The sequence below is a fragment of the Chelonia mydas genome, chromosome 11 (assembly GCF_015237465.2).
Source record: "Chelonia mydas isolate rCheMyd1 chromosome 11, rCheMyd1.pri.v2, whole genome shotgun sequence".
NCBI lineage: Eukaryota > Metazoa > Chordata > Testudines > Cheloniidae > Chelonia > Chelonia mydas.
This window is the reverse complement of record NC_051251.2, coordinates 72573836-72599549: the sequence shown is the minus strand read 5'-3', so window position 1 is coordinate 72599549 and position 25714 is coordinate 72573836. Positions and strand designations below refer to the sequence as shown.

Genomic DNA, 25714 nt, shown 5'->3' with positions numbered 1-25714 from the left:
AACGCATTCCAGTGCTTCACCACCCTCCTAGTGAAACAGTGCTTCCTAATATCCAACTTAGACCTCCCCCACTGCAACTTGAGACCAGTGTTTCTTGTTCTGTCATCTGCCACCACTGAGAACAGCCTAGCTCCATCCTTTTTGGAACCCCCCTTCAGGTAGTTGAAGGCTGCTATCCAATCCCCCCTCACTCTTCTCTTCTGCAGACTAAAGAAGCCCAGTTCTCTCAGCTTCTTCTCCTAAGTCATGTGCCCCAGCCCCCTAATTATTTTCGTTGCCCTCCGCTGGACTCTCTCCAATATGTCCACATCCGTTCTGTAGTGGGGGGAACCAAAACTGGACGCAATACTCCAGGTTTGGCCTTACCAGTGCCGAACAGAGGGGAATAATCACTTCCCTCAATCTGCTGGCAATGCTCCTACTAATACAGCCCAATATGCAACTCATATCCAGCTTCTCGTCCACTGTAATCCCCAGGTCCCCCCAGAACTGCTACTTAGCCAGTTGGTCCCCAGCCTGTAGCGGTGCATGGGATTCTTCCGTCCTAAGTGCAGGACTCTGCACTTGTCCTTGTTGAACTTCATCAGATTTCTTTTGGCCCAATCCTCCGATTTGTCTAGGTCACTCTGAACCTATCCCTACCCTCCAGTATATCTACCTCTCCCCCCAGCTTAGTGTCATCTGCGAACTTGCTGAAGAGTGCAGGCACTAGATTTTTCTGTTCCAGAGCTATGCTGAATTAGCCCTTTTGAGGGTGTCCTTCCTGACCAGGGTCAGTGCACCCAAATCCAATACCCCTTTCAAACACATCTGATTGTGCATCCTTTTTGGCAATTCAGTGTATGGTTCCTCAGACCCACTGCTCCCTGGGGTTCCTTTTAGCAGCCTTTCTAAGCCAGTTCATTTCCCTAGAATGAAGAAAGGGATGTGGAGAGCATTAGACATGACCCCAGAATTGAAAGTAGTGTCTAGCTGTACTACTACACTATCTCATTAATATGGTATGACAGTCCCCATGCAGTCAAACTCTTACACAAAAGCGCTCAGAAAGTACTGCATCCAACACGGGGGAATTAGATCTTGTCTTGACAGATAAAGAAGAACTGATCCCAGAACTAAAAAGTTAATGCTAGCTTAGGTACAAGTGACTGACTTGATCACATTTACATGCAAACAGAATGAAGTCTAGACCAGTGATATATATTACTTAGTGGAATAAAAGGGCCAATTTCACAAAGCTGAAAACAATTATGAGCCAAATCAGCTGGGAGGAAGAATTTAAATCAGAAAAATGTCAATGATAGTTGGGAGATATACAAGAATACTATACTAAATGCCCCAAAAGCCACAATCCCACAGTTGAGGAAGGTGGTCATATTAGTTAAAAACATCCGGCTTTAGATGGAAAGTGAAGGCAGCTGTAAAAAAAAAAAACCTATTTTATAGAAAAGGAAAGTTGATAGTAGTGAATATAAACTAAAAGCTAGGAACTGTAGAAAATTATGGGAAGCAGAGGGACATAGGGCCAGCAGAGTTAAGGACAATAAGAAATATATTAGGAACAAAAAGAATCCTACTAATGGTACTGATCCATTACTAGATGGAAATGCTACAAATTTTAACATTTCTTCCTTTTCTGCATTCATAACCTATATTACCCTCCTTAAATTCTTCAATAAATCAACACAGATAGGTTTATGGAAAACAGATCCTGTCAAACTTGATATCTTCTTTTGATGAAATTACAAGGTTGGTTGAAAAAGGTAATAGTACTGATGTAATATATTTAGCCTTCTGTAAGACATTTGACTTGGTACCCAACGACATTTTGATTAAAAAACTAGAAACATATAAAATTAAGATGGCACACATTAAATGGATTAAAAGCTTGCTAACTAATAGGTCTCAAAATGTAACCAATTGGAATCATCATCCAGAGGGTGTGTTTCTAGGGGGGGGTCTTGGGGCAAGGATCGCTTCCTGGTCCTACGCTATTTAACATTTTTATCAGTTACCTGGAAGAAAACAAAGTCACTGAAAGTTTGCGGAGGACAAAAATTGGAGTGGTAAATAATGACAAGGACAGGTCACTGATACAGAGCAATCTGGATCCACTGGTAAGCTAAGCATAAGCAAACAATATGCATTTTCATACGGCTAAATATAAACGTATACATCTAGGAACAAAGCCATACTCGCAGGATGGGAGGCTAACCTGGGGAGCAGAGACTCTGAAAAAGATTTGGGGGTCATTGTGGACAATCAGCTGTACATGAGCTCTCAGTGCAACGCTGTGGCCAAAAGTGTTAGTGTGATCTTTGGTTGCATTAACAGGGGAATCTTGAGTAGGATCAGAGGTTATTTTAACTCTGTATTTGGCATTGGTGTGACCGCTCCTGGAATCCTGGGTCCAGAATTCAAGGATGTTGAATAAATTGGAGACAGTTCAGAAAAGAGCCACAAGAATGATTAAAGGATTATAGAACTTGTTTTATAGTGATAGACTCAAGGAGCTCAATCTATCTAGCTTAACCTTTCTTTGTTAAGGGGTGCCTTGATCCCAGTCTACTAGTACCTACATGGGGAACAAACATTTAATAATAGGCTCTCCAATCTAGCAGCAAAAAAGTATCCTTGATCCAATGCCAGGAAGTAGAAGCTAGACAAATTCAGATGGGAAATAAGGTGTACATTTTTAATGGTGAGAATAATTAATCATTGAAACAATTTACCAAGGGTCATGGTGGATTCTCCATCTCTGAATTTTAAAATCGAGATAGAACCTTCCAGAAAAACATTCAATGGCCTATGGTATACAGAAAGTCAGACTAGATGATTAATGTTGTTCCCTTCTGGCCTAGGAAACTATGATTCTATGGCACATACATCAGATAAATCTCTCAAATAATTTTGCTTCTACCACCATTTTATAATTAGTTAAATGCATCTTTAATGTATGCATAGCATTGTCTTTGTGCTTACCTATGTATGGAGTGGATTGGAACTTTATTTCAAATACTGAACACATGGAGTGAGCATGATCTTGTGCAGTGGCTCTCAACCTTTCCAGACTATTGTAGCCCTTTCAGGAGTCTGATTTGCCTTGAGTAACCCCAAGTTTCACCTCACTTAAAAACTACTTGCTTACAAAAATCAGACAAATACGAAAGTGTCACAGCACACTATTACTGAAAAATTGCTTATTTTCTCTTTATCATATAATAAAATTGGAATAGAAATATCGTACTTACATTTCAGTGTATACTATATAGAGCCCTATAAACAAGTCATTGTCTGTATGAAATTTTAGTTTGTACTGACTTCACTATTGCTTTTTACACAGCCTGTTGTAAAACTAGGCAAATATCTAGATGACGTGATGTACCCCCTGGAAGACCACTGTGTACCCCCAGGGGCACAGGTACTCCTGATTGAGAACTACTGATCTAGTGGTTGTACCAGGGGATTTGGTGTCAGGAGTCTTGTATTCTGTATCTGACGGCCACCAGCTCCATTTCTTGCCTTCCTGCTTCCTTGTTCATGTAGCAGTATGTATGCCATGTGAGTTTTATGGCATCCCTAAAAAAAAAAGTCTCCATCATTAATGTAAGGACTTTAGTTTCCTTACTTTTGACTTATTTTCTCCTAAAACATAATCCTCTTGCATATTTTTTGCACTTTTCCTCCCTAGGAATTCAATTACACTATGACCACTATTACTGAGATTCAACTATAATGATTTCTTAGGCAACTTCTAAGTCTTCCATTTTGGTCTATTGTGCCAGGATTTTTCCACTTTGTTTTCAATGTACCTGATCTTATGTGTTTAGTTCAGTCCCTATTATAAACTAATATGCCACTGCCACCACCAGTCTGAGATTCAGTCAGAAATGAGACTACATAGTAATTTCAAATTAAATAACATTTTTAATACTACAACAATATTCTGGACAATGGCCATGTAGGATGAAGTCTAGATCCAGTCATGCAGAAAAGCACCTACCTAGTGCTCTACTATTACTGCCTGCTCTCGAATATTCACCGTTATCGTCCCTGATTTTTTTTTCCCCCAGTCCACCTTCAAGCCCATAGAGAATAGCCTGATGTGGCTGGAAACATCTCTACTTGGGACATTCCCTCACATTTGCATCAAGTGTTGGACTTTGTTTTGTTTCACAAACATATGACTTGTTTTGCTCAAGTTTTGTGGCACAAACCAAAATCCATATACTTGAATCTGCCACTGAACATCAGATTCACCAGCTACAGCAAACCACCATTTACATATTTAAAGGTTGTGACTCTACACAGTTTGATGATAAAAAGAGAATTGTTATTATGGTAAACACACAAACTGATAAATGACTTTACACAGGTATTAAGTGAGGAGGAAAATGTCCCTACCATTAGTGTTGCCCTAAAATGATACGTAAAAAGAAAAACCTTGGCCCATCTCAAGCAACACTGCACATGCATGTTAAAGAAAGCTTTCAACCACCAGGCCACACGTAATGAGTCATCATCACTGAGCCTGATAAGTGCTACTGAGCCATACCTGAGCCTGACTGACTTGGAGCCCTCAGATAATCAACCAGGCCAATCTACAGGTGAAGATTTAACCAGATGACCACAAGGCCAGGGATATAGGATCCCCATGAGAACAGCCATTCTAGGTTGTTCAATGTTGCAATTTCGCCAGAAGTATCTCCTACTGCTTAGTGGTTCTGAAAGACTGCTCCTGCTCCAGCCCCAGCCAGTGTGCCTGCCCCTATTCCTGCTCTGATCCCTGGCTCCAGTCCCCAGCCTGACCACTGCTGCTTCAACTATTAGGCCTGACCATCCACTTCTCACTTTCTGACTACTTGAGCAGACTGCCTACTTATGTCGCTGGCTCCAGCAACTGAGATGGAGACCCCTGGAATGACCATCACTGATGACAGAGTTGATCCAGAGCCTTTGGAGTCAAGCTGCTCAGTTGAATCTGGATAATGCTTCCCTCCACTCTCAGATCCTGTCAGCCACTGTAACCATAAGAGTATAGGAATGGTCATACTGGATCAGCCCAAAGATCTATGTAGCCCAGTATCCTGTCTTCTCACAGTGGCCAATACCAGGTGCTTCAGAGGGAATGAACAGAACAAAGCAATTTACTGAGCGATCCATCCCCAGTTGTCCACTCCAAGCTTCAGGCAATCAGAGACTAGGGACACGCAGAGCGTGGGGTTGCATCCATGATCATCTTATGCTAATAGTCATCGATGGACCTAGATTCCATGCAGTTATCTAATTCTTTTTTTAAGCCAGTTACACTTTTGGTGTTCACAACATCCCCTGGCAATGAGTTCCACAGGTTGACTACTTCACAGAACGCACTTTCTTTTGTTTGTTTTAAACCTGCTGCCTATTAATTTCACTGGGTGACCCCTGGTTTTTGTGCTACGTGAAGGAGTAAACAACACTTCCTTATTCACTTTTTCCACACCATTCACAATGTTAAAGATCTCTACCATATCCCCCTTTAATCTCTTTTCTAAAATGAAAAATCCCAGTCTTTTTAATCTCTCCTCAGATGGAAGCTGTTCTAGACCCTTAATCATTTTTATTGCTCTTCTCTGTACTTTTTCCAATCCTAATGTATCTTTGAAATACAGTGACCAGAACTGCATGCAGCATTCAAGGCATGGGCGTACCACAGATTTATATAATTTTATATAAATTATAAATTTATATATTTATATAATGGCATTCTGACATTTTCTCTTATCTATCCCTTTCCTAATGGTTCCTAACATTTGTTCACTTTTTTGACTGCTGCGTCACATTGAGCACATTTTCAGAGAACAATCCACAATGATTCCAAATCTTTCTTGAGTGGTAACAGCCCATTTAGACCCCATCATTTTGCATGTATAGTTGGGATTGTGTTTTCCAATGTGCATTACTTTGCATTGATCAACAATGCAGTTTATATGACATTTTGTTACCCAGTCACCCAGTTTTGGGAGATCCCTTTGCAACTCTTCAGTCTGCTTTGGACTTAAACTATCTTGAGTAATTTTGTATCACCTGCAAACTTTGACACCTCACTTTTTACCTCTTTTCCAGATCATTTATGAATATGTTGAACAGCACAGGTCCCAGTACAGATCCCTGGGGGACACTACTATTTACCTCTCTCCATTGTGAAAAATGATTATTTAGTCCTACTCTTTGTTTCTGGTCTTTAACCAATTACTAATCCATGAGGGGACCTTCCCTCCTGTTGTCAGATGTTGGCTGTGTGTGTGTTCTCTCTGTGTGCTGTCCCAGCTCTGTGCAGAGAGTTAGCACAGCAGACCTTGATGGAACTGCCCAATAACCACAAGCTCATTAATAGCAAAGGAACTCGGTCAGGTTTATTGTTAATGAAGCATGGTCCTAGTATCCCATAGACTCTACAGGACCACTAACACATGTATGCCTATCACAATAGACCAGCTCAGTCATAGGCTAGCCAAAGACACTCTTTGAGACTCCATTTTATGCACCAATTCAAACAAGTTACTGTATTGCCCTGCTGACATGGTTAGCTACCACCATCTACCTTGTACATGTTGGTTCGATCAAAACATTTCTATCCATCACACTGTCGTCCTGACCTTATCTTTAAGAGAGGTCAACGTGTTCCTGTTATCTCTTGGGAATGTGTTTGTACCCACTTGGTATCAGGGTGTTCTGGTACCACCTTTCTGGAATATGTTTATGCTTGTGTCCTGTACCTAGCACTTCTCAGAAATGTGTGGTTTTTTGTAATACCAGACCTATTCTTGTCAGATTCGGTGAGCCTGCTCACAGCCTCTCTTGCTAACTTTGCTTTATATTAGCAAGGCTTGACCATTACTTTAGTTCAGGCCTCACACCAGGCCTCTGATACAAGGACTTATGTCTCAGACTCGCTCCACTACTTACCCTATGAATGCTTACTTTGCTTAAAAGCCTTTGGTGAGGGACCTTGTCAAAGGCTTCTGGAAGTCCGAGTACACTGTATCCACTGGGTCACCCTTGCCCACATTTGTTGACCCTCTCAAAGAATTCGAAGAGATTGGTGAGGCATGATTTCCCTTTGCAAAAGCCGTATTAACTCTTCCCCCAACAAATCATGTTCATCTAGATGTCTGATAATTCTGTTCTTTACTATAGTTTCAACAAATATGCCTGGTAGTGAAGTTAGGCTTACCAGCCTGTAATGGCTAGGATCACCTCTGGGGCCTTTTTTAAAAAAACTGGCCTCACATTAGCTATCCTCCAGTCATCTGGTACAGAAGTATAGCCAGCCATGGTACCTTCAGAACTTGGCCCAAAGGTTCCGCTGCCAGAAAGATTTGATGGGGACCACCAAAGTGCTGTGGTTTTCTTAACCAGTGTCGCCATTTGTTCAGTCCTGCAATGTATCTCAATGATGGGATCAAGATGGGGTTTAATATCAGTTTATTGATCGGTGAAGCACTGAACTGGGTCTTGCTCCTCCTGGAACAGGCCAGCCCAATTCTCAGTAATGTTGATGAGTTCACCCACATCTTCTTGGTAGTACACATAATGATACAAATCACATCTCTACCACTGAATCTGCCGTGCAATTTCTCCAACAAGGCCATCAGCCCATCTGAGTTTATACTGTCCATTTTCAGCATCGAAAACTTTTCTCCCTTCTCCTGAACTTGCTTGCAGGCTGTGAGACATTACGCAGGCTCTGGTGAGATGTAGTATTAGTTCAGAACTGCTCTGTCATTGTCTCTAAGCGATCCTGAAGAGATAAGGAGCTGCTGAGAACCTCTGACTATGGGTAAGAGTTGGAGAAAATCTTTTGGTGACAAAGGAATCTGCCCCAATCCTTGCTTTTCATTTCAAATACAAGACTCTGGGGGAAGGCGGGTGAGGAAAACAGAAACTAAATTCCTAGAGGAAGGAATCCACTGTAAAAAGCTCTTATTCCAAACAAAAGAGGCAGAGGCACTGAGACAAATGTCTATTCAGTAAACAACCAGGAGGAAGAGCTTTCACTACCAAAAAACTCTGCTTTTAATCCACTGGATTTAGAAAGAAGTCTAACTCATAGGTTTTTTTTCTAGCAGAGTTCTAGATCCTACACTGGAGAAAGGACTTCCAAACACTTGACTATAGTTGAAAAGCAGAGACACAATCTTTCCCTTTTCACAGTCACCACAGACCACTGATCAAAGCACTAAAAGACAGTTAAATAAAAGATTTAGTATTAAGCCTACTCTGCAGGATGCATTTCTGCAGGTCCTAAGCCAATTCCCGAGTGGCTGAGGCTTGCTGGTCAGTGTCAGGAGCAACAAAATTGAAGTTTGCAAGATTTCAGGTCCATTCTACTGCTGCTGATTACAGGCTGACAGCATCAGTGAAATCGAAGTTCACAAGAATCCAGTCACTGTTGCTGTTCAGGAAATATAAGCAGCCAAGACAGGAACTCAAACCATTTGCTCCTCCGACTGCATATGCAGGGAAGGGAAGACCTGCGTTCTCTTACCACAGCCACAATCTTCAGAAGCTGAACTGTGAAATTAACAAGAATGGAGAGGTTACTCACCCTGTGCAGTAACTGGAGTTCTCCAAGATGTGCATCCCTATGGCTGCTCCACTTCAGGTGTGCACACACACTATGCACCTTTGATTGGAGATCTTCAGTAGCTCGTTGGCTCATGCATGTGCCCTATGCATCCTCATACCCCACGCAGAGGCTAGACAGGGTATGTGGGCAAACCTTCCCCACTGCACAGTCTCATAGAGAAAACTCCAAAGCAGAGGGGGAAGGAGGACCGGTAGTGGAGCACTCATGCGGCACACATCTCAAAGAATTCCAGTTACTGCAAAGGGTGAGTAACTTTTTCTTCTTTGAAGTGTCCCTACTGGTACCTCAGGTGACTACCAAGCAATACCCCCAGGTGGAGGGGGAGTTTCAGATCAGAATCCAGGACTATAGACAAGACTGCATTCCCAAGGGCAGTATCCAATCTGGAAAAAATAGATCACCACACATTTGGGAAAGGTGTGTATTGAAGTCTAAGCTGCAGGCTTGCAGACTTCAGCGACAGAAACGTTCTTGATCAGTGACAGTGCCGTAGAGTGCGCCCTTGTGGATTGGGCCAATGCCCTAGAAGGAGGCTGTATAACAATAGATTCAGAACAGGAAATGACATCCAGAAATCCACTTAGAGAGCCTCTGTGTGGAGACTGTGGACCCTTTAGATGTCAGCAATTGACATGAACAGTCCAGGAGACTTCCTACAGGACTTGGTTACGTCCAGATAGAAAGGTAATGCCCTCCTGACATCCAGTTTATATAAAACAGCATCCTTCCTCATCTGGTATGGTTTTAGGGGGGAAACACACATGGATGACCTGGTTAATCTGAAACTTGGACAATACCTTAGGTAGGAATTTAGATCACAGACATAAAACGTTCTTGAAAAATACTATAAAGAATGGGTCTGCCATTAGTGCTCCTATTTCCTCAACTTTTCAACCATCTTTGTGGATAGGTTAAGAAGGGAACAGATAGTCATCAATCCAAAGGGAGGTCTCATGAAAGACACCTGATTATGAAGTTCAGATCCCAAACAGGAGTGATTCTTTCACTTAAGGGAAAAAAGGTTCCCCAATCCTTTGATAAATCTCAAAGTGGGCTAGCCACACTGAGAATCCCTCAACTGAGGAATGAAAGGCTGTTATAGCCACAAGTGGATTCTGAAAGAAAAAGATAATCCTGTCTTTTGATTTCAGAAGGAAGCCTTGAACAGCGGAGAGGGAAGAATAAGTAGGTGGAAGATGTTGCTGTTCATACCAATTGTTGAATCATCTCCACTTCAGAAGGGAAGTATTTTGGGTGGATTATGTCCTGCTGTTCAACAATACCTGTTGTACTTCCACAGAGCAAGCAGTCTCTATTTCCAGGAACCACTGAGGAGTCACGCCTTGAAGGTAACTTACTCCTAAACTGAAGAACCCAACCAGCACCTTAAGAAAGTAGATGAGGAGTAGCCAGAAGGCTGATTGTTTGGCAGACATCCAGGTAAGGTCATGCCTCTCTTGGCCATGTTAAAGTTGATTTCCTGCCTCAATAAATGCTCAAGAGAGGGGTCCCAGAAGAGGGTCGGGGAAGGGAGGTAAAAATGGATGGAGCATCTCAATGTTAGGACTTCCAAGATCCATTTGTCAGATGTAATCTATTCTCATGACAGTTGAAAATGGGAGAGTGTGTCCCTGAAGGGAGGGAGGTGGGCAAACTGTTGCAACTGGAGAAGCAAAAAAACAGGGATGATTCAGATCCTCAACCTGTCTGTCAAAATTGATGTTTTAATAATGAAAAGGGTTCTGTAGTTCAACCAGGTTTAGTGGATTGTCTATTCTTCTGAAACCTTGGTTTCCTCCTCAGAGGCTCGGGTTGGAATCCAGACAACTGGATGGGGTGGGATCTCTGAGCTACCCGGGATCTCCATTTACTTGCAGGTGTGTAGATTCCAAGAGATCTCAAGGTGGCTCTCGAGCCTGTCAACACATAGAAATGACTCAGTGTTCTTAGTAAAAAGTTTCAAACCATCAAAAGGAAGATCCTCAACTGTATTTTGGACCTTCCTATGGAATCCAGAGAGATAGAGCCAAGATGCCCGACATGTAACAATTGTTGTGGAGATGGAACAAGTAGCAGTGTCAGCAACATCCAGGAAGGCCTGTAAAAGTGTTGGCAAGCAGTCAACCTGCAGCTATGATGGCTTGGACCTGCTCTCAATGCTCTCCTGGAAGGTGTTCAATAAAGGAGTGAAGCTTGCAATAGTTGGCGTGATTATGCTTTGCCATAAAAGCTTGGTATAGGCAATCCTAAACTGCAGGGTTGCAAATTAATAGCTTTTATGTTCAAAAAAAATAAAGATATTTGAATCTTGTCGTATGGCATCAATTGAGTGTGGTGCTGTCTTCCACACCACACCTTATAGCTTCAGTGATCAAGGAATTAGGAGAAGGGTGGTAAATAAAAATTGAGAACCCTTGGCTGGGCAGAATACTTAATCAGTACACTTGCAAGTAGGAGGTACTGTTGCCAGGATCCAGAAGTGCCTCATAAATGGGCAAGGCCAGTCAAGCAGACGATGCTGTTTGTAAAATGTCCAACAGTTTGTACTATGACTTCAAGGAATGCTTGCAAAGAATCTGCCACCTTCTTTCATAAGGCCCTGAAACCGTCTGAAGTCATCAGCCAGGGAGAGTGGGGGAGACATCATGGCCTCATCTGGAAGAGATTAGCTGTGAGGTGGCATCCTTTTCCACCGTAACCTCTTCCTCCTGCTGCTCAGATAGCCGAGCAGAATCATAGAATAGAATCATAGACTTAGGGTAGGAAGAGACCTCAGGAGGTCATCTCGGCCAATCCCCTGCTCAAAGCAGGACCGACACCAACTAAATCATCCCTGCCAAGGCTTTGTCAAGCCAGGCCTTAAAAACCGCTAAGGATGGAGATTCCATCACCACCCTGGGTAACCCATTCCAGTGCTTCACCACCCTCCTAGTGAAATAGATGGAGGAGGAGACTGTCTGTCCAGATAATCCCAGCAAGCAAGGCTAGAGGCACTAGAAAATTTCTGACAGTAGGCTGCCCAAGGGTCCTAATATGACCACTGAAGGAGACCATACAGAACAGAGGATGGTACTATTCATACCAATGAGGAGGAGCTTCAAAGTGTATCCTCCAAGAATCACCCCTCTCCCTGTAGGTGTCAGTAAGAGGGTTCCTGTAATGGTAAGTAAGGTAGGAGAGCCCGGCACTGAGATTTGAGGGACTGAAGAAATGTCCTCATCATCTAGTGGGGGAGTACCACCAGAGAACAGGGAGAATCTAGTAATTCCAGGGAAAGATGTAGTTCCTGTGATCACATGGATCTCGGTACCAAGGTGCATTCAGTACCCCTCAAAGAAGAAATGGTCAGTTTCACTGTTCCACAGAACACTGAGCAACTGAATTCATTCTTAGAAATTACATGCTCTGCCTAGGTAAGCAGAGCAACAGAATAGGAGAGAAACTTTAGAGCCACACAAATCTGTTCTTCTGTTTGACAACTGGCTCAATAAAAGATATTTCCTCACCCATCCTCTGTCTGTCTCTCTAATATCCTGGGACCAACACAGCTACAATTACACTGCATCTGACAGATAAAGAAGACAGAGTTCCCTGCAGTCTTGTGGATAAAAGCTACTTAGTTCATTACATAACAGATGAGAATATTTTTTAATAAACCTCAAAGAGTTAAACATAATACACAATATGGGAAAGTTAGAGAATTTATAATCAAGAAGATTACTGGGACCTTCCATGTCTGAATCTGAACTGTGAGGTGTACCCTTCTCCCTCATTCTTGGGAGTTAGATAACCTTTAGACTGTGAAACTGAAAACCCCAGTAAGGAAGCTCAAAGTTAAGGCTGATACTGGTGTGAGTGAAAGATGGAGTATGTCTAACCCTTCCTCTTTCAAATTATTAAATAGTCACTAAAAGCAGAACAGAACCAGCCTTAATTTCAGCATTAATCCCTCCCTATCGCTCCTTTGCGCACACCTTCCCTCCTAAGTTAAATTGTCTCAATCTTACAGTTCATTCTGGTTTTTAAAATTATACAGGTTGAATAATGTTTAAATAAAAATGTATACTGTTAAATAAGCCAATACTAAATAATTAACATCTGCTTTTTACTTGGCTATGCTGTACTATTTAGACATAATACTAGACTGGCAATTACATATTTTATAGGAAACTATGCCAAAAGAGTCAGTCCAGTTTGACTGATAAGAAGAACCTATATTCTGAAGTTCAACACAATCTAGAACAAATACCAACACACAACCAGATGACTGCGCAATTCCCTAGGGAAAAAGTAATTCCATAATGGTTTGAACAACACTTCCACTTTGAATGCTGGTTCAGGCTGTCATACAATAGAACGAACTTATTGTTTCAGGCTTAAGCATCAATCCAACAAAAGCATCTGAACTGCATAAAACTAACTGCTTTATAAACAACGCTAAACCAGAAACCCCTAACATGCACATTTTTATACAGAGCAGACTTAAAGTGTTTCTATAAACCATATCAGTGTAATTAACACTGAAACTATGTTAACAGAGTACAGAGTTTTGTAAAAGCTACAAGATTAACCCTGTGTTAAAATGAAGTAAAATATCATTCAAGATGACTATCCCCCTGAAGAAAACAGAAAAAACAGAACATTAGAAAAAGTTTCCTTGGCTAGCGTTCCTGTTTTTCCCTTTTGCCATTAGAGGCTCATGGTTTAAAAAGGGCTCTCTCTAGTATACTAGATTCTCTTACTTCAGGTAGTTTGATATTGGAAGTTATTAGTAGGGATGTAACCCCAGTGCTACAAATTCTGCATTTTTCCCTGCAGGACTGCAGAGAAGATGGAATACAGAGCTTTGCAAAAGCAGCAAAGAGTCCTGGGGCACCTTATAGACTAACAGACGTACTGGAGCATAAGCTTCCGTGGGTGAATACCCACTTCGTCGCATGACTGTAGTGGAAATTTCCAGAGGCAGGTATAAATATGCAAGCAAGAATCAGGCTAGGGATAAGGAGGTTAGTTCAATCAGGGAGGATGAGGCCCTCTTCTAGCAGTTGGTGTGAACACCAAGGGAGGAGAAACTGCTTTTGTAGTTGGCGAGCCAGTCACAGTCTGTGTTTAATCCTGAGCTGATGGTGTCAAATTTGCAAATGAACTGAAGCTCAGCAGTTTCTCTTTGAAGTCTGGTCCTGAAGTTTTTTTGCTGCAGGATGGCTACCTTTAAATCTGCTATTGTGTGTCCAGGGAGACTGAAGTGTTCTCTGACAGGTTTTTGTATATTGCCATTCCTAATATCCGATGTGTCCGTTTATCCTTTTTACGTAGGGACTGGCCAGTTTGGCCGATGTACATAGCAGAGGGGCACTGCTGGCACATGATGGCATATATTACATTGGTGGACATGCAGATGAATGAACCGGTGATGGTGTGGCTGATCTGGTTAGGTCCTGTGATGGTGTCGCTGGTGTAGATATGTGGGCAGAGTTGGCATCGAGGTTTGTTGCATGGATTGGTTCCTGAGTTAGAGTTACTATGGTGCAGTGTCTAGTTGCTGGTGAGAATATGCTTCAGGTTGGCGGGTTGTCTGTGGGCGAGGACTGGTCTGCCTCCCAAGGCCTGTGAAAGTGAGGGATCATTGTCCAGGATGGGTTGTAGATCACTGATGATGTGCTGGAGAGGTTTTAGCTGAGGACTGTATGTGATGGCCAGTGGAATTCTGGGGGTTTCTTTCTTGGGTTTGTCTCGCAGCAGGAGGCTCCTGGGTACACGTCTGGCTCTGTCAATCCGTTTCCTTATTTCCTCGTGTGGGTATCATAGTTTTGAGAATGCTTGGTGAAGATCTTGTAGGTGTTGATCTCTGCCTGAGGGGTTGGAGCAAATGCGGTTGTATCTCAGCACTCGGCTGTAGACAATGGATCGTGTGGTGTGTCCAGGATGGAAGCTGGAGGCGTGAAGGTAGGCACAGCAGTAGGTGGGTTTTCAGTATAGGGTGGTGTTAACATGACCGTCACCTATTTGCACTGTGTTGCCTAGGAAGTGGCCCTTCCATGTAGATTGGTCCAGGCTGAGGCTGATGGTGGGATAGAAGCTGTTGAAATCATAGTGGAATTCTTTCAGGGTTTCCTTCCCATGGGTCATCATCATCATCATCATCATGACGATGACATCAATGTAGCGTAGGTGGAGAAGGGGCGTGAGTGGACGAGAGCTGAGGAAGCGTTGTTCCATGTCAGCCATAAAAATGTTGGCATATTGTGGGGCCAATCAGGTGCCCATAGCGGTGCCACTGGTCTGGAGGTGTATATTGTCACCAAATTTGAAATAGTTGTACGTGAGGATAAAGTCACAGAGCTCAGCAACCAGTTGTGCTGTGGCATCATCACGGATACTGTTCCTGACAGCTTGTATTCCATCTGTGTGTGGGATGTTTGTGTAGAGAGCCTCTACATCCATGGTGGCTCGGATGGTGTTTTCTGGAAGATCATCAATGCATTGTAGTTTTCTCAGGAAATCAGTGGTGTCATGGAGATAGCTGGGAGTGCTGGCGGCATAGGGCCCGAGTAGAGAGTCCACACATCCGGACAGTCCTTCAGTGAGTGCCAATGCCTGAGATGATGGGGCGTCCAGGATTTCTGGGTTTGTGGATCTTGGGTAGTAGATAGAACAACCCCAGTCGGGGCTCTAAGAGTATGTTGATTTGTTCCTGCATTAGTGTAGGGAGTGTCCTGAGTAGATGGTGCAGTTTCTTAGTGTATTCCTCAGTGGGATCTGAGGAAAGAGGCCTGTAGAATTTGGAACTGGAGAGTTGTCTGGAAGCCTCCTTTTGGTAGTCAGACCTGTTCATGATGACAACAGCACCTCCTTTATCAGTCTCTTTGATTATAATGTCAGGGTTGTTTCTGAGGCTGTGGATGGCATTGCGTTCTGCACTACTTAGGTTATGAGGCAAGCGATGTTGTTTTTTCACAATTTCTGCCTGTGCACGTCGGTGGAAGCATTCTATGTATAAGTCCAGACTGTTGTTTCGACCCTCAGGAGGAGTCCATGTGGAGTTCTTCTTGTGCTGTTGGTGGGAGGGTATCTGTGTATCAGTGCGCTGTTCAGTGTTTCTTTGCTGCTTTTACAGATCCAGACTAACACGGCTACCCCTCTGAGACCTTTGCAAGTTAGGAAAATGAATGAATACAGGGGAATCTAACTTGTGCTAATGATTGGCCTATAATGAATTACTTGCTGTTTCTCAGGATTCAGTTAATGCACACTGAATAAGGAAACCAAAGCTATTTTGCTCATTTGACAAGAGTAATTTAGTTTTATTTATAATAAATCAACGTATACTAATAAATGTTAACACACTTTGTAAAAGTAATTAAATCTTAATAGGAGACCTCACTACAGCACTATTAAATCTTTCCAAAAAGTAAGGAGTATGAATTATCAAGGTTCTACTGTATATGCAAAAGGTAAATGTATACAAATTTAATCAGATGCTAGTGCTTTCCTCAGAATGAAAACGAATCTTTAAGAGGTCACCTCAAACACCATATAGTGCTGCTATTGTTCTGTTCACTGTACAGATCCCCAAATTACTGATGCTCCAATCCTGGAATTTATTTTTAAAGAAGTATTGTGCTTCATTACTGTCTCAGCTCAATAATTTACAGGTTTGTTATAAAATCCTAGCCCTCCTTATGCAGATATATATAGGACAGGTCTGTAGGAGGTCAGACTTTACAAAATGAGAGGTTCAACACACCAGCAACCACAGACATGACAACCGGATTGCACCTGAGGCATTGTCTTGGGTATTCAGTTTCAACTACACAGAGAGAAGAGGAAAAGTACCCAGCTATACATATTCCCCATCTGATCACCTGCCTGCATCACAGACACACCCCTATGGCTCCCTGCCCCCCCACGGCATTACCTCCTTTCTGTCTCTCTTCTGGAGACATATTGTTAAAGGAGTATAGTAATTACCAATTCCTTAAAATAGGGTCAACATATTCAGTACCATCTTGAGTTAACACATGATGGAATCCTACTAAGATGGGCTTTTCGACTGGGGGGGAAGGAGGGTGAAGCTGCCACCACCGGGGACCTGCGCTATGCTTCACTAGTTGAAATGAGGAGACTGCAAATGTGCACCTGAAGTCTTCAGACCATCCAAACTGGTTTCCAGCTCTACGCCCCTCTATCACACTAGGGAACAAAAATTGTATGTGTAGTAGTCAAGGCCAAACAAAAAGTTTGTCAGACAAGTGAGAGGTTCCTCTCTGATGATGTTATTTGAAAATACTTTTGTATTTGAAACTATGGTTCGATTATCAGAATAGGGGACATGATTGTCATAGGTCTGTGACCACAAATCCCCATATACATTCCTCAGTACTACTACAATGCCATCTGAAACAGTTTGTCACCAAAACTACTCTCAGATGTATCCACCAGGAAAACAAGAGGGGAAAAAAAAAATGAACTGGATCAAGATGTGCACAACAGTAAATACCACAACTGAGGCTGAATTTTTAAATTTACATAAAAGACAGGCCAAGCATAAATTCCTTGCAGAGGAAGAACTATAGAAGCTTTCCAAGGGATTTTATAGTCTGTTCTTGTTTCTTCTTTTACTGCCTTTCTATAATCTTGTGTGTCCCCCATCATTTTCCCCCTCATATTTTTCTCCCCTTCTCTAACTTTTTCTAGGACTGTCATGACAACACAAGAATCCCATCAAGGAAACACAAGGCAGTATTTGTTTTCTTTTCTGAGTTTAACCGTGCAAATCCTTTCCAGGTAAAGAGGCATTACCCAAATATCCTGCTTACTGGTTAGACAGCACTGGTGAGGACAAGAATCACTCCATACATATATCACACATCGCCTGATCAACGTGGCCCATTGTAGGATAAAGCATCCCTCCACTTCAGTTTCCTAGTTAACACCATCAAATAGCAAGAAAAATTGCTTATCCAAGACACTCAGATACTACAGTAGCAGGAAGCATACAAGAACTTGAACAGAGCATGGCAAGCAGGAAGTTTGCAGAAGGTAAGTTTTCATTTTTAAAAAAATTATCTAGCTCTTATGGTTGAGGCGGCCTGCAAAATGTGAACTGAATAAAGTGATGATGTACTGCTGCGTTCCTGGTTCTACAGACAGCTCCAATACCCGTGCTGCTTCTCAGCACCCACAATCTGTAGCAGAGTGAAAACTGACCCAAAGTCTCACCAGTTTTCACTGCTTTTTTCAGACCTCTAGGCAGCAATGAAACTGAAAAGAATCAGGTCAATTTCATTGTGCCAACACTTGAGAAAGTTGAGAGCAACAGCAAAGTCAGACACCAAAGCTATTATTTGGGGAAATGGGCTAAAAAAAAATGACAACTAGGAGAAGGGTCAAGTATTAGAAACTGACTCTCAGCAGCAACAAAGCAGAGGGATGAATTCAGGAAAGCTACCCCTGTTCAGTGCCTGCCACCTATTTCGTATCAGTCTGAGAGCTTGTCTACACTAATACATGGGGTCACTTTAAGATCCGCAACCTCAGCTACATGAATAGCATAGCTGAAGTCAACATACTTAAATCTACTTACCACGGTGTCTTCTCTGCGGTAAGTCGACAGCGGATGCTCTCCCGTCGACTCCGCTTGCGCTTCTCATTCTGGTGGAATACAAGAGTCGACGAGAGCGTGCTCAGTCAATTTATTGTGTCTATACTAGACACGATAAATTGACCCCCGCTGGATCAATCGCTGCCTGCTGATCCAGCAGTTAGTGTAGACAAGCCTTCAGATGATCGATTTAGTGCTTCAGCCACAAGGAGTCTAGTTAAAATTTTAACTCCAATATGTGGCTTTATGGGTTGGGGAGAAGCAGAAAGGAGACATTATATAGGAGACGGCAGAGAACATAAGGCAAGGAAAGGAATAAAAGAGGTAAGAGAGAATTAACCAAAGGTAGCTCAGGAAAAACGAAATGTTGAGTGAAGACAGGAAGGAAAATAAAATACCAGAGGATGTAGTAAGTAGTATTGATTGAAGAATACTTGGCAAATAATTAATGGTATCAATGTTCATCAAATACTGTACTCCATTAATACTTTTTTGTGGTTTTCAACCAGCAAAGTAGCTAGGCAAATACTATTCTGCACATACACTACTTCTGGGGGTATTATCAAATATAGTCAATGAATATTTCTTCTACTATTCATTCAGCCGTAGTAATAAGTCACATTTAAAAATATCTATTACACTGAAAGTTGTTAAATACCATATTTAACAGTATTTGAAACATACTATCAAGTGGCCTGGAGCGATTTTCTTTCTTTAAATTGCAGGGGGCATAGTAGCAAATATTTTCACCCAGGCATATTAGTTTAGGCCTCGGGCTATAAGTATCAAATTTTTGAAGCCCTGACTTTTCTTCTACATAGACCACTACCTTGATAATTATTTCCTCCACTTGGCCAATAGGACACCATACTGTACTTCAGAAAGAGTGCAGGGGTCTAGTTACAGTCGAGACCTTCCAAAAGGGTAGTATGAGCTCTAACTGCAATTTCAGTAGCATTTTCAAGGAATCTAAGAAAGGCAAGTTTTCATCTTTGGCCTTAGGTTGCATGTAACCAAGCATTCAATACACCCAGGATTTAAGTGCATATAACATCAAATCAGCCAGTGGTCTTTGAGGGAAGGGTAAACAATAATATGAACATATCTTACAATAAAGAAAATATTCAACTTAAAGAAAAAAATTAGGAAAAATGCCTCTCTCAGGCAACAAGGTTTGAGATACAGACTACCTTTGAAGTTACCTTAAAAAAAAAAAAAATCCTTGACTACTCCCCACTTCTCAAAATTCTGAAGGACACTAGCAATATGACTAAATGCTTAAGGAAGAAGAGTTACACCTATCAAGTCCAACATATGTACCCACTAGTTTCTTTGATATGTTTTATGCATTTTCAAACAAAATAACTGCTTGTAACTTCCTTAAACTACAAACCTAGGCCCCAAGCCTGCAGGCAGACTGCTGAGCCCAGGTAGAGTGATGTGCAATTTATAGTGCATAGGTGGTACAATCAGGGCCCGAACGCGGAGATTTCATACATTCTACATCTTCAAAGCAAGGACACAATTGGACACAGCTTTAAAAATCTACCCCACAGAGGTAAGTGGAAAGCTGTCTCTAGCTGTCTAGCCAGGGATAGTGAGCTTAAAGTCATCAATTTCTGTAAAGACTAAGTTTTTGTTTAATAAGTTCTTATTTCACACTTATTTTGCATATGATTGCAAAGATAGCCCAGATGCTAAAAGAATGAGAACTGATTCCATGTTTTCATAAGCTTGCGGACAGGCAACTCCTGAACCTCTGCTGATGTTCATAGTAGCATCACAGTATATCAAGAAGAAACTGGAAGTTTTAATGTGTAACATGTGAGCAGAAATAAAACTCAAATCAGGTCAATTCAAGCTGCTGCTGCTTCAGAAAGCTACCTGCAATTGCATACATAAAAGAGTAATTCATGGTAGCGAAGAATTTTGCAGATTGCATGGAGGACTTGCTCCCAACCCAAATCCACACAGTAGAAAGTAGGTTCCAAGAGATGGATAAAGTACTAGAAACCCTCCCCCGCATACACTGAAGAAGCTCTAAGGAAAAGTGAAAGGGAAGAGACTGTTTCTTCTTCCCAGCAGCTAGAGGGGAGCTGAGCAGTAAGTTTCACCCACCTTTTATCAGAAGCTGCTGTGAGAGAGTGGCTCAGGGACAGCAACCTCTCAAAAGCTGTGTGTGACAATTCATTGCTCCTGGACATCACTTGTAAAGTCCCCACCCTCATCTTTCATATCTACCTCTGGCTCACAGTCACCTGTTTTTTCAAGTGTGTCTATTAATTTTGAGATACCAATAGTTCAGAAATTGGTATGGAAGAGACCTCCATTTTTCCTTTTGTACCATCCTCTATCAAAGTATTTGAATCTGAAGTCATTCTTGAAACTTTAAAGCTTCACAATCAAGCTGAAATTTGCATGTTGACTGTACAATTTTGTATTGTGTTCTTATAAATTTAAACAATCTATACACTAGATTACTGAAAATTTGTAATATCCATCACGACCTTGTTTAAAAGTTTTTTTTAAATTGCTGATTAACTTCAGTAGACAAAGATCTAATTTATGTTGTCAATCCCGTATCAGAAACTTTATGCACAGATCCTGCTGTTTCCTAATTTCTGGTTCCTAGCTACTCCTTATAACAAGGCATCCTGGGATTCTACTTTCACTGCTTTCTTACCACTGACCCCTAAAGTTATCTTCTGTTCAGACTTGTCTGATTACATTTGTTGTACTTACCAGTATGTTGAAAATCTTGGCCCATGACCACTAAATTCTTCAAGTGTGTTCCACCAGATGAGACAATGGCTTTTACTCAAATTTGTTTTTATGTTACCTCTATTAAATAATTGACAAGTTTCCCCTCTATTCTCATTTTATTTCCAGAATATTTGTGTGTTGGTTTAATCCACTTTACCTTTCTAAATCAAAACCCTGAAGCAAAATTAAATACTGAAGTTCAAAGATGGCATTCTAAAAGGTCCAAAAAAAAGTGAACACAACTGATAATAATAATGAAGAATATCTGATAAGATACACATGCAAATATAAAAACAGCACAACATCCATGAAGTTTCTCTCTTACATACTTTGGTTTATAAAAAAAATGTGGTCTCTTCTAACTGGGTGGCATTTTCCTTTTCCAACTGTAATTGAGTGAACATGTTGCCATAGTAACAATGGAATTGTGCAATAATTTTGGTGCCTTGTAATTGCTGGATATTTGTATACAAGCAGCTGAGCTTTCTTAATTCAATGCCCCCTCAAATCTTTCAGGCAGACTCTGGAGCTACAACAGCATCTTTTAATGTGAAAACTCAAACAATTTCTGATCCTTCAGCCACTATTAGAATTCAAAGCAATGACCGGTCACATTACAAAAAAGAAATCCTGCCAAGAATCAGGCTACTTAAATTTTTGTGTTCCTTAGCTTTTTAAAAATATTGCCCTTTTTAAGAAATCTTATTAAGATAGATAACTTCAGGTAACTTTTGGCCGCAACAGAAAGCACTAACAGTAGTGAACACCATACAAGTCACTTTTATTGATGCTATGTAACAGCAGTAAATCCAGATGTACTCTGACACCTTCCTTCAAGAAAGGTGAAACTCACCTTAGGTACAGAGTGCAAATACAAGACTCTCTACGTGACTTAAATCTCGCATTGGGGCTATGCAGAAAGTAAAATACAGGCATCTCTACACTAGCCCAAATAGACAGATGTGGATGAGGTGAAAACCAGAGGATCCATACTGTGATGAGTGACCCCAACACACAACTACTGCGTTCTGGGTGCCCTGATTCCAGGTTGATGGATGACTTTCACCTGCCCAGTCCACCCACGCTTCTCTCACAGACAGCTCAGTTACTTGTGAAATAAAACTTCCATAAATTCCCCCCTAAAATATTAGGCAAATCTATAGTAAATGAATGTCAACATTTTAAAAGTGACAACTCTAATGTATGCAAAGCTTTATACGAAAGTTGTCACAGCAAATCTAATGACAAACTGAAAAAACCTTCAGTGTCATGCAAATACGTACATAAGCCACTTAATAGCGTTACATGTATTTCGAAGAAACGAATGGATCAGTTTTACCTCCCCTCCAAATGGTATGAGGTGTCTTGGTATAATGTTAAATAATCATCATGTAATAAAAGTGAGTTTGCTTAAGAGGTCATGCTGCACTTACAATGCCATACACACACACAAAAATCAAACAATTAAAGAAACTCAAGTATTGCACACAGCATTTTTCCTGATAAATTTCTGCAGCATAAACCCACACAAAACAATTCAGTAACACCTCTCTTCCCATTGCTCCCAATACATTATAATTAATTTTTTTAAACTATGACAGGAACATTGTTGCACAAACCAACATTTCATACAGTAAAACTCCCTTTTAAACACACAGCAAGTCAGGGGGAAAAGGGAACAAGGCACAGTGCGGGGGGTAGGCCAGAATGTTACCCATGAGTTTCATTTGATACTGTCATTGTATGTTACATATTAACAGCCTAAAAGTAATCATGAAAATTTGTTACACAAAACAATCTACTATCCACTCGTACCATAAGAAGACAGAATTATTTTTTGTTTGCCAATCAATAAGTATCTATTTGGCTCATGTAAGTGGACAAGCAAAATTTTGTCATGCTGATTTACTACTATCTCAACCAAGGTAATAAAATACAAGTTATAAAAACTATCATAAGCATGAAATGCACAAGACTCCCACATAAGTCCACAGACACTTTACATAAGATACATTTACTAAAAAGATCAAAACAGCTACTTTGAATGGATCAGCATCAGATAAAGTCACTTTTGAATAATACATGCATGTATGTATAGCCTGGACTATCATCATATTAACACAGACACATGTGCAGAAAGGGCAATAGGGGACAATAATCATATTTTAAAAAACTTTTACAAGAACACAGGCCACTCACTGCAAAGCTTTGTTTTGTGCCATCTCCCAAATACTGGAATTATAACTAAGCATTCAAAACAGTAATCACTTACAGTTTAAAGAGCCATCTGCACCTCTTTATCCCAGCAGTCTCCTTTATGTTTTATTTCAGGGCTAGGAATAATTCAGCTATGAAAATTCCCATTTTATCTAATTTTTTTAATGAATTGTCACTCATAATTTAAAGGGCAAATTTGGGGGTGGGGGGTTAAATTGGTTTAAAAAGCAGAATTGTAAACAGCTTAATCAATTTGCAAGTGAGCTCAACCCTTCTAATTCCAGAACCCCCCACCCATACCCCTGCCCCTTCACAGAACATGTCTTCACTATTAACTTGGTGAGACAGACACGCCTCTGCACAGGGAAGGGAGGGAGATATTTGGGCAGTAGGAGGGATGGGGGATGTGAGTACACCCAAATCCTCACTGCCTCCATCTGCAAGGGTCACCCTGCTGCAGGGACAGATTCCCGCACGCACCCCAGTGCCTGTGACAGCCTGTCAGCCCCCAACGCACACACAGCGCTGGACGGACAGCCAGACACCCAGCGACCCTACACACACAGCGCAGCTGTTGGGCAACATACACAGCGACCGCCAGACAGACAGACACACACGCATTGGGGCTGCTGGACACAGACAGGCAGACACAGCTCCCCTCTCACACACCCAGTGACTGCCAGACAGACACAACCCCTTCCCGGCGCCGTGTCCCACACGCCCCCACGGCCCCACACCCAGTGACTGCCAGACAGACACAACCCCTTCCCGGCCCCGTGTCCCACACGCCCCCACACCCAGTGACTGCCAGACACACGCAGACACACGGCCGGAGCCGGCCACGGACGGATACACAAACGGCAGGAGGCTGCCGGCCAGAGAGACCCAGCCCCGCCCCGCCCCCTGCCCTGCGGGCGGCTCTCGGGCCACGGCCCCCGGCGCCTCGGCAACCAGAGGCGGCGGCGCCGCTCCACTCACCCCGGCCGCATCGCTCCCGGCCGAGCCCCGCTCAGCAGCGAGGCGGCAGCAGCGCTGCTCACTGAGGGGGGGGGAGGGCAGGGGGAGGAGAGGGTGGAGCCGCAGAGACCCGGAGGGGGCGGGACGTATCACAGCCCCGGCCCCACCCGGCTCATTCACAAAAACCCAAGGCACGCCGAACCGCCGGAGAGCGGAGCCCGCAGGCCCCGCGCTGAATGGTCCCGTCAGAGGTCAGTCACCTCACGACCCGCCCCCAACTCCTCTTCGTCCTCCCCTATTGGTGAAAAGACGGAGCCCCGCCCTCTCATCGCTGCTGCCTAATCACAGTGCAGCGTGAGCCTTCAAGCGGCTCAAACGCACCCGCCACTACAGCGGAGACGCCCCCCATTGGTGCTTCGACCTGCCCATCAACCTCTTGCCCGGAACCCTCCGCGTTCCCCGCTCAGACCAGAGAAAAATAGCCGTGCGCGACCCATCCCTTTAAAGACCCAGCGGTCGGGAGCGGCCTCAGCAGAATTAAAAGCCGGAGGACAAAAATACCCGCAGCCTTAAAGGGACCGCACAGCGCCTGCCTCCGTATAGATGCGGGCACGCGTTGCGCGGATCGGGGGAGCCTGGGTACTGACCTGTGCGGCGGCAGCAGGCGCTCGGGGCGGCGGCAAGGCACGGGGAGGGCCAGGCGCTGGGGGAACACAGCGGCGCGCGCGCTACCAACGGAATCAGCCTGTGATGGGATCCGCCATTTTGGAATTTTAGATGGAAAGTCACGTGGTGCGACCATTTTTTCCCTCCGCCAATCAGCAAGCGGCAGCTATTTTTAGCACAATTCCCCCCTCCATGGACGAGGTGCGATGGGGGGGAACCGTGGGCGGGGGTAGGGAGCTGGCTGGGGGGGCGGGAGTGAGGCGGTGGGGGGCCTGCGAGCAGGGCCGGCTCTAGGCACCAGCAAAGCATATGCTTGGGGCGGCACAATTCCCGGGCGGCGTTCCAGCCCGCCTGTCTTTTTCCTTTGGCTTGGGCCCTTGCGCTCTCGGAGCTTGGGGCAGCAAAAAACCTGGAGCCGGCCCTGCCTGCGAGCCCTGGTGGAGAGCAGTGGGATAGGGCGGCGGGAGCCGTGGGGAGGGGGTGCAGGAGCGATGGGGTGCAACGTGGAGCAGGGACCTGAGGGGGTTGTGGGAGGGATGGGGCGCAATGTAGGGCAGGGAGCTGTGGGAGGGAAGGGGCGGTAATAGTGGGGTGTGGGATGGATGGGGCAGCGGGCGCAGGGAGCCCTGGGGAGTGGGGGGTGCAAGAGATATGTGGCAGCCGGAGATGGGAGGTGTGGGGGGGGGTGCAGGAGAGGTGGGGCGGTGGGAGCAGGGAGCTGGGGGGGGTGCAGGAGCAGGGAGCCGTGGGGGTCGATGTGGAGGGACGGGGTGAGGGGAAGCAGGGAGCTGGGGGGGGTGATGCAAAGGGTAGAGTGCAAGCAGGGGTAGGGAGCTGTGAGGGGCAATGCAGATGTGGGGTAAGGGGAAGCAGGG

The 25714-nt window shown here is 43.4% G+C and overlaps 1 protein-coding gene across 8 annotated transcripts in view; it reads right to left on the bottom strand.

The window, feature by feature from the left end:
- The window catches only part of HDAC4 (histone deacetylase 4), a 459989-nt gene extending 435040 nt beyond the window's left edge, over positions 1 to 24949 (bottom strand). For 5 of the 8 annotated variants that reach the window (XM_043525826.1, XM_043525825.1, XM_037912732.2 and 2 more), the window contains exon 1: positions 24821 to 24948. The gene's annotated coding sequence lies outside the window, so the exon portion shown is untranslated. Of the gene's footprint in view, positions 1 to 24194; positions 24279 to 24820 lie in introns of those variants that run through there. The other 3 variants (XM_037912733.2, XM_043525823.1, XM_027823219.2) reach the window with 2 other exon arrangements.
- Positions 24950 to 25714: the final 765 nt, after the last annotated feature.